Genomic DNA, 9,930 nt, shown 5'->3' with positions numbered 1-9,930 from the left:
TTTGTTTTAAAAATGAATGCAGTCTTTTAAAAACGTCTCATATAGAGGTCAAAACCTCGCAACGAAATCAATTAATATGGAACGTTTTTAATCAATAAGAACGGGACATTTCAGGTTCGTAGCCTCCTTAATCATTGGAGACAAGAAGAAGGTGATCCCTTTCATCCACCACATTGCCCTCTTGGCGAAGAACCTGAAGCACTTACCGGTGAACCTATTCGAAACACCATTTTCTCTCTCATTTCCAGAGTATCTCGTCATGATTATATACTACACCAAATTATAGATCTTATTTATCCGCTCGTCCGAACCGACAATCACCCCGGTGTAATAGAAGAAGTCAACGAGCTTCGCGCTCGGGTAGTGGCTTTGGAGAATATGGTGCAAAGGTTACAAACACCAGCAGCAGCACCAACAACATAACCAGTACCACCAGCAACATCAACAGTACCATTACCACCACCAACAACAACCGCATCGCGAACCTCAACTTCACAATCTCTCCCATGAGCATCGACGTCATACACCCTGTAGATACTAAGGAATACCACAACGATGAAGTATTGATTCATAACTTCATTGGGAAAACATTCTATGACGATTATGTAATTTCTAAAGTTTAGAAATTATCTATCCTAGCCTTAACCATAAATTAAGTGAGTTTAATTTAATATTAACTCATTAAATCAACATTACATCTGAAGAAATATACACATATATTTCCATAAAGACTGTAATAAAATTCTTTTGTACAAAATATTAATTGTGACAAATTTTTTTTAACGGGTAGGTAATACCCGAGAGATATATAAATTCACAATTAATATGTTACATTCTTCGAATCTGATTCAGCAAATCATCCATTATACTCCCTACTTTCACAACAATATACATTCTTTTATAGAAATCAAAACAACCATACTCATTCAAAAATCTAATTACATATTCTGATTTTGAAATCGCCGAATTCAATTCAAGTTATAACCGGTATCATCACTCTTAGATTCTTACATCTTTCAAAGCTATAATTTAACTTCAAAACTGTGTTAGAACATCGTATGTATATTAACGATTATAATCTGTGTTCAAGCCCTTCGAAATACCTGAAGACACTTCAAATAATGAACAATCGAGATGATGATCCAACCACATGTTATCCACAGTTACGTACCTGAAAAACTCTTGAAACCAAAGTCATAATTTAACATGTATCCATGTCAGACCTTTTGGCATTTACTAGCTAAAATAACTTTTCAATCCCTTCTAAAAATAGACGGTTTTGTCACAGCTCCAGCAAACAAACTTCAATTGTTCAATCGAATAAGCCTTATTATAATGGTTACCTCTTCATCAATATTACCGGGGAACCTTTCATATCTCGCCACATTAGCAGTAAACTTATTAATAACTTCATTGATCTTTGACTTTCCGAAAAATCTTTATATTTATCAAAACCCTATCATTTACTCATCTGCATCTTGTAACGAGAATTGCCATACGAATCATCGGAAATTAGCAATCAGTATTTTGAAATCTCGCAGCATGTCTACGCCAACAATTATATGTGTCTATCTTCTGGACTTATATACTTTGAATGTGAAGTTTCTGAAAAACACCCTAAACTGCGAACTAGTTCTCGAAATACTGATGAAGCAGCAAAAACTATAAACGACCTTAACAGTAAAAAGTTTGATGATAAAGAGTAGTGTGTTGGCAAAGCTCAGAAAAAGAGAATATTTGGTATTGAAAAATACGGATTGAGCAAACCATGAAGAAGGTTGTGGATAAATCACAAGGACGAAATCTACCTTCAAAGAATCCAAATGATTCCGTGTCTGCTGAAGTCATTATCGAATACCTTGCTCCTGACTCTAAACCCTTACGGACAATATTCTTCATCATCCTCTGATATTAGAAATTTTAAGATATCATCGTATCTTTCATTATAAATATCCTCCATATTTCTGAAGATATTTCCATAATTATTCTTATCTGAAATCATTTACCTCTTCGTGCTGTCTGTATTACATCATAAAAGAAACTATTTTAGTTTCTAAATTCTGAAACTTTCGAATTTAAAATAGGAATATTTTTGAAGTAGTGTTGTGAACTGAAGCATGAACTAGTATAATATAATGACACTTGATCAACGTGATTATATTACAGTAAGTCATACTGAGTTTCTAAATGGAACGTGATGATTCACAGATCATAACGTCATCATGTGCTATGTTACACGACTCTTGTATTCTCTTTAACCTCTAAAATATCAAGAAAATATTTCTTGATGATTCGGCCTTTTTCGAGGTATTCTAGTAATTTGACAAGTCAAGATCGTGCCATTACAACTTCCTTCTTAGAACATTAACAATGTTCATTCCGAAATTCATATATGCAAATTCTGGACCATTACAAGCGGTGCTTAATCGCAAGAAGAAGAAACGAAAGGACAAAACTCCGAAATAGAAATTGGGGTATAAATCGCAGCAAATAAAAGAGAGCATTAATTGGGGATGACAATGATTATAGAAGAAGCAAGGACTTTGAAATATAAGGGAAGATATAAAACCCAACAACAACCCAGAAATCACAAACCGTATATATCAATGCATATAGCAATATAAAGACACGGGAGAACTAAAAATACTATAAAACCAAGAGTATAGTAGAAGTAAATAGATTCTTTCGGAGGCAGATGAAAAAGAAGAGCGACATATATGAAAGTGAGGAGTATATCAAGAATCAGCAATGGATGAAGCATATTGATAAATACTTTAAAATATGAGTTGAGAAGGTGTGAGTTGTAAGAAAACAAATGAGGTGGATTTATAGTGAAATATCCGATAGAGAAATCAAAATGGATTATCGCATTAATTCGAAGAGGATCATAATTTCCTTAATCGCCGAATAATCAAATCCAATATAGATTACAAAGATTTTCTTTTCGGAGATCAATCGTGATGACGTCAAAAGATACGACGAATCACTATTATCTTATTTCATTCATTTACGATAACTTCACTCACACGTTTCGATTAATCGAATTATTTTATCCATTCTTCTTGAACATGATAAAACTCTATAATCGTTATAATAACATTCTCATTGTTAGTCATGACGACCTCTATCAAATTTCGGGGACGAAATTTCTTTAACGGGTAGGTACTGTGACGACCCAGAAATTTCCGACCAAATTTAAACTTTAATCTTTATATTATTCCGACACGATAAGCAAAGTTTGTTAAGTTAAATCTCAAGAATTTTAAACTGTGTTCATACATTCATTATAACCTCGACCAAATTCTGACGATTCACGAACCGTTATATATAAATAGATATGTATATGTATATATATATTATAACTTGAGAATATTAATAAAGTATTAAACGTATAATACCTTACACGAACGTATTTGTTTCAATATGATTTTCGATGAAATTAAAAAAAATATATTAAATGATTGAATTATCAGAAACATTGAATTATGGTTACAAGTCTCTGTTGAGAGGTCCACTATGATTTGAGAAAATCTATTCCTCTTAACGATATTCAGAATAATTTGTAAAGCTATTTATAAATAAAAACAAAAAGTGTCATTTACGAAAGTTAGACAAAAGTTAGTGGAGAATTGGTTTCCATAATATTCTATTAATTTAGTTTCAAAAGTATAAAAAACTTTTTCAGTTTAAAAAGAACTTTATTATTAAAACGTATATATCTTTTATAAATATCTAGAACCACTTTTGACAACTCATTACTTATCCAGTATGATAAAGATAACGATATTTATATTTTATTTTATTAAATATATATATAATGATTTAAATTAATATTATATATACTTATACGCGTATTATACGTATATAGTTTTATACTTTTACTATACTTTAACTTTACCTTTACTTTACTTTTATTTTACTTTAACTTTAATAACTCATACTTTAATAATTCAATTTAATAATTCATACTTTAATAATTCACTTTAATAATTCATACTTTAATAATTCACTTTAATAATTCATACTTTAATAATTCACTTTAATAATTCACTTTAATAATTCATAGTTTAATAATTCACTTTAATAATTCATACTTTAATAATTCATACTTTAATAATTCACTTTAATAATTCATACTTTAATAATTCATTTTAATAATTCATACTTTAATAATTCACTTTAATAATTCAAAAATCTGTTATAAATAGAATTCAATAGGTTTCATTATTTCATAGAAACTTGAAAATATATTTCTCTAAACTCTCTCAATCGAATTACATATATATATTTTCTTTGTATTATTTCAAGATATTATTAGTATACATAAAATATTACGACGGAGTGCTGTCCGAGTGATTTCAAAATAGTTTTTTTGAATGAGTCGAAGCTAAGGAAATTATGGGTTATAGCTATGGAGGTGATGGGTATGGTTCATGGGTATGCTCGTGAGGTCAATCTAGTGTTTATCATCTCCGTTGCGTCTACGTACTTTCCTGCAATATTGAATCTCAATATTGATACGTTCGTGAATCCGAGTCCAACCGTGCACTTGTTAAAAGACGTTATATGTATTTTTACTACGAAATACAGTATTGTGAGTTTCATTTGCTCCCTTTTTAATTGCTTTTGCAATATATATTTTTGGGCTGAGAATACATGCGCTGTTTTATAAATGTTTTACGAAATAGGCACAAGTACTAAAACTAATTCTACGTGGGTTTAAACCAGAAATATACCCTTAGCTTGGTAACATTAAACTACTTGTCTATGTACGGTAGGCGCGAATCCTAAAGATAGATCTATTGGGCCTGACAAACCACATCCTGACTATGGGATGCTTTAGTACTTAGAGGTTATTTTAAACACACCTGATCTGGTGTACTTCAGAGGGTAAAACATGAACGTTAAGGCTTGTTACCGGGTGCCTACAACTTATAGAATACTTTTATACACTTGCGAGTGTACATATATTTATAAACGGAAATCTTGTGGTCTATTAATATATTGAAATGATTGTTATGATAAACCTATGAACTCACCAACCTTTTGGTTGACACTTTAAAGCATGTTTATTCTCAGGTATTAAAGAAATCTTCCGCTGTGCATTAGCTCATTTTAAGGATATTACTTGGAGTCATTCATGGCATATTTTGAAAGACGTTGCATTCGAGTCATTGAGTTCATCAAGATTATTATTAAGCCAATCATAGTTGGATGTATTATGAAATGGTGTGCATGCCGTCAACTTTCGTTGTAAAGAAAGTTTGTCTTTTAAAAACGAATGCAATGTTTGTAAAAATGTATCATATAGAGGTCAAATACCTTGCGATGTAATCAACTATTGTGAATCGTTTATAATGTATATGAACGGGTCCTTTCATGATGAATATGAAATATCGTTGACATGTAGGCAACTGGATTTTTAGTTGTTATGTCTGGTTGTTCTAATGATTACGTGTTCATTCGATAGTTGAGGTGGCGTTCTTTAAGTTATGAATTTTCTCATGGAGGGGGTTTGATATCTTCATTCAATATTGGAAAGCCTAAGAACTAGTTAGATTTGCTAATTAGCTCTAAACGAGAGCCAAACGAAGATGAGGGCATTCGTTCATCATTCAGTTCAAAGCGACAACTGGATGGGCTATGACAAACGTAAACCATTTCATATTTGGTGACATCGATATCTTCAATCATATCATATCATATACTTAATAGAAATCAAAAAATAATATTAATCCAATAATTAGAAATTTAAGAAATAATAATAATATTAAATAGTGAATATATGATATTATCATATCATATATTTTATATAAATTAAATAATTTGGTAAAATTATTATATTTTATTAATATTAATATATAAACAAAATATAGTTTATATATTATTATTATATAGTTTATATATTATTATTTATTATCAATTATTATGATTTCTAAATGATTATATAAACTATATGATATTATCATATCAATTAATATAGTATGATTTATGTAAATTAAAATTAAAAAGATTATAAAATGTAAGTTGTGACGAACCGGAAATTTCCGATCAAATTTAAACTTAATCTTTATTTGATTTCGACACGATAAGCAAAGTCTATTAAACGTAGTCTCAAAATGTTGGAACTATTTTTCATGAAAGCATTTGACCTTTGACTGCTCTCGACGATTCATGAACAATTAAGTGTAAATAGATATGTGTGTATGTATATATAAATAATAATTCGAAATAGAATTTGAAGTATTAAATGTTATTGTTATTAAAAACTAATAAAATAAAATAAAAATAGGATATTATAATAATTTATTTAAAATATATCTCTATATATAAATAAAGTATATTAAAAAAATAATAAATAAATAAATATTAAATGATTGTAATACTCGTCTGATGTTCCAATTGATATTAAACAAACTAAATTCAAACTTATTTGATTTTAAAATAAACGGTGATCCGAAAATGAGTTCTATAAATTATAGACTTACTAAAAATGTATCTAGGATCTATTTATTAAATTTTAGAACTTTTTATATTTTACCCTGAAATGAGAGGGACAGTTGATGTAATTTTTATTTAACAAGTTAAGGATCAAATTTTATACCATAATGACCAAAGAAAATAAAACTATTTAATTTAAAAATATGGAATTTTTTCTGAACACTCTTATTCGCCACTGAGTAATCAACGGAGCCCGTCCGTGAAAACTGTCAGCAGACTCCACACGTTTTAATAAATTTAATGTCGTTTCATTGTGAATCATTGGATCAATCATTGTATTAGTTTATTAGTTATTAATATTTGAATTCTGTAAATTGATGATCTATATATATATATATATATATATATATATATATATATATATATATATATATATATATATATATATATATATATATATATATAATATGATCGTACCAAACATCCACTATCAAAATTTGTTAGACATCACAGTCTAAATTTGATTTTCCTATTTGAGTTTGTTTCATGTCTCCCTAATCCACATGTGATCCTTTAATTATTAAGATATTTATATTATGTATTGACTTATGCAGTATCTATAACTCTATATATGTATATATTATTACATATAATACATACACTTGTATGATTGATCAAAGATTCCACCAACTTGCAAATCTTTCACTTGATATTGTCGATAGTTTACTGTTATTATTTGTGTACTATATTGACTTTGTTTCCATCATCTAATTCTTTATATATGCATATTTGAATTATTAACACACAGCTACATACACCACTTGATTCTTATTCCTCTTCTATTTTTGGGTTGTTCCTGCAAACCCACCATCACTTTGTCATTTAAACCGCCAACTACATCTACTACTTCATTTTTCATATTTTAAAGACTTAACAATAACAACACACATTCACCACCTTCGTTATCATCGATTGCTTCTTATTTCTGTTGGCCGAAACAAACCACTAAACCAGGCTACAAACCATCAAACCATTACCGAGGCCCTATGGTCCTTGTTTCTTGTTCAATTGTAACCAACCCAGGTGACTGTTTTGCAATCCAAAACCATCCCACGAAACCATCATCTTCGCCACCACCACCCTTCATTTTTGGTCGAGCATCCATACAACCGCCACTATACTCGATCACCACCAACCACCATGAACAATGACACCATAACCACCTTCTAACACCACAAATTAAACCCGCCACCTCCGGTTTTCGTGAACACCCACAATCACCTCCTTCTTCATGTGATCCGCTACCACCCACTTTGATAACCATGTCGACCACCAAGATGAAACCACCTGCAATAACCGTGACCCACCTTCAATATATATATATTTTGTTTTCTGTTTTGCATCTCAAACGAAACCACCAAAACATCATTTAAATTGTGCATCATGCTCCTGTTTACGCTTTCTGTTTGAGCAGCTCAAAACCAAACACCCACTTGTTAGTTTTCGCTGCTATTTCTTTCTATTTTCTACTGAAAACCGAGAACACGAGCAACCATTATTGTTGTTATTTTTCTGAGCTGTTACAGTGCGAGACAAACAAGAATCAAACACCATAATCGTCAAAATTTATATGCTTTTGCTATGGGATTGCAGTCACTACTACGGGTATTTTTTTTCTAATCACCATCGTAAACTGCCACTACCACCATCATTCAACCCCCACGAACACACACCCATATTACTGCTATTGTACGTTTTTTTTTCCTGCTTCCGTGTTACTGTAGCAACGAGAAATAATGGTGACGGCGATGAACTTTGGTGATATTAGGATAACGATGTTGATGAAGAAGAATAGTTAAGGTTAATGATGCGAACATAATATTGAAAACGAATTCTTTTTAGGAATCGAGTAATAGACTTGGACTATGATTTGTTGAGATATTTAACGGGCCACTGATTTGGTCCATTTGTGTTATAAGTAAGTTTGCTAAATGGACCACTTGTTGGACTACCATACATCTGTTTTGGGCCGTGTACTCTATGATGGGCCGAAACCCAAATTTAATTAGTGATGAGTGATGGTTCATAATGATACGAAATTAAGGATATGATGATGATGCAGAATGATATTACAAGGATGATGATGGAGGATAAATGAGTTTAATGATTGTGGTGGTATTAGTAAGAAAAGATGAAAATAAAAGTCTTGTTAAAAGAAATAAAAATCCTAACCAAATAAGAAAAGTAACAACGGTTCATTGGTTGGGGTGTTTGTGTTTAACCAAGAGGTCTCGGGTTCGAGTCTGGTCTATGACATTTTTTTTAGGAAGCTTGTTCTTCAAAGGTTGTACCCTATTTTTATTCTTATTATTATTTTTATTATTATTATTATTATTATTATTATTATTATTATTATTATTATTATTATTATTAGTATCATTATGATTAAAATCAACATTGTTATTATTATTATTATTATCATTTTTATTATAAATATCATTATTTCTAAAACTATCATTATTAGCATTATTATGAAAAGTTTCATTTTAGAAAAAGTATTATTTTTATTAAAAATTATTATTATCAATATCATTATTAAATCTAATTATTAGTATTATTATCATTATTTTAGTATTATCATAATTATTATTTTAACAAACAAAAGATATTTAAATAAAAATATAACTATTACATGTATATCATAAGTATATCTAATCAACTATTTTAATATAAAAAATAACATATATAGATATATATAACATTTGAAATAATAAATACATTACTATTTTAAATAAGTATTATATTATATAATTATTATATATAAATTGGTTTGAATACCATTATGTGACTATATGTGTTAATATATATACTTGATATAGGTTCGTGAATCCGAGGTCAACCCTACATTTGTTCAATGTCGTCATATGTATTTTTACTACAAAATACATTAGGTGAGTTTCATTTGCCTTTTTACCCTTTATATTTTTTGGGCTGAGAATACATGCGCAAATTTTATAACTGTTTTACGAAATAGACACGAGTAAATGAAACTACATTCTATGGTTGAATTAGTAAATCGAATATGCCCCTTTTTATATAGTCTGGTAATCTAAGAATTAGGGAACAGACACCCTAATTGACGCGAACTCTAAAGATAGATCTATCGGGCCCAACAAGCCCCATCCAAGGTACTGGATGCTTTAGTAATTCGAAATTTATATCATGTCCGATGGAGGATCCCGGAATGATGGGGATATTCTTATATGCATCTTGTGAATGTTGGTTACAAGGTGTTCAATCCATATGAATGATATTTTTGTCTCTATGCATGGGACGTATGTTTATGAGAAATGGAAATATGAAATCTTGTGGTCTATTAAAATGATGGAAATGATTATTTATGTTAAACTAATGAACTCACCAACCTTTTGGTTGCCACTTGAAAGCATGTTTATTCCCAGGTATAAAAAAAGTCTTCCGCTGTGCAAT

The sequence above is a fragment of the Rutidosis leptorrhynchoides genome, chromosome 6, assembly GCF_046630445.1.
Source record: "Rutidosis leptorrhynchoides isolate AG116_Rl617_1_P2 chromosome 6, CSIRO_AGI_Rlap_v1, whole genome shotgun sequence".
Classification (NCBI taxonomy): domain Eukaryota; kingdom Viridiplantae; phylum Streptophyta; class Magnoliopsida; order Asterales; family Asteraceae; genus Rutidosis; species Rutidosis leptorrhynchoides.
Note: the sequence above shows the minus strand (reverse complement) of the source record.